Here is a 242-nt window from a genome sequence, read left to right as displayed (position 1 = left end):
GAAAGTTGCATAGTCTGAGATCTGTTGACATTTCCTCTGGCCCAGGTATCATGGCCTTAAACTGCGGGCATAACGAGCCTTTGTATATTTATTGTAAAGAAGAAAAAAAATCTTGTGTATCTACTGCAGATATATTCCGAATTCTCAATTTTGTTCTTATTGCTCCATGTTTTATTAAGAATGACAAGCATGTCTTTTTAACATGCAACTGAGCCGTGTGTTTTATTTTGATGTCTGTATTT

This window comes from Nanorana parkeri, unplaced genomic scaffold (genome assembly GCF_000935625.1).
Source record: "Nanorana parkeri isolate BGI_ZX_2015 unplaced genomic scaffold, ASM93562v1 scaffold56, whole genome shotgun sequence".
Lineage (NCBI taxonomy): Eukaryota > Metazoa > Chordata > Amphibia > Anura > Dicroglossidae > Nanorana > Nanorana parkeri.
This window is presented reverse-complemented; position numbering follows the sequence as displayed.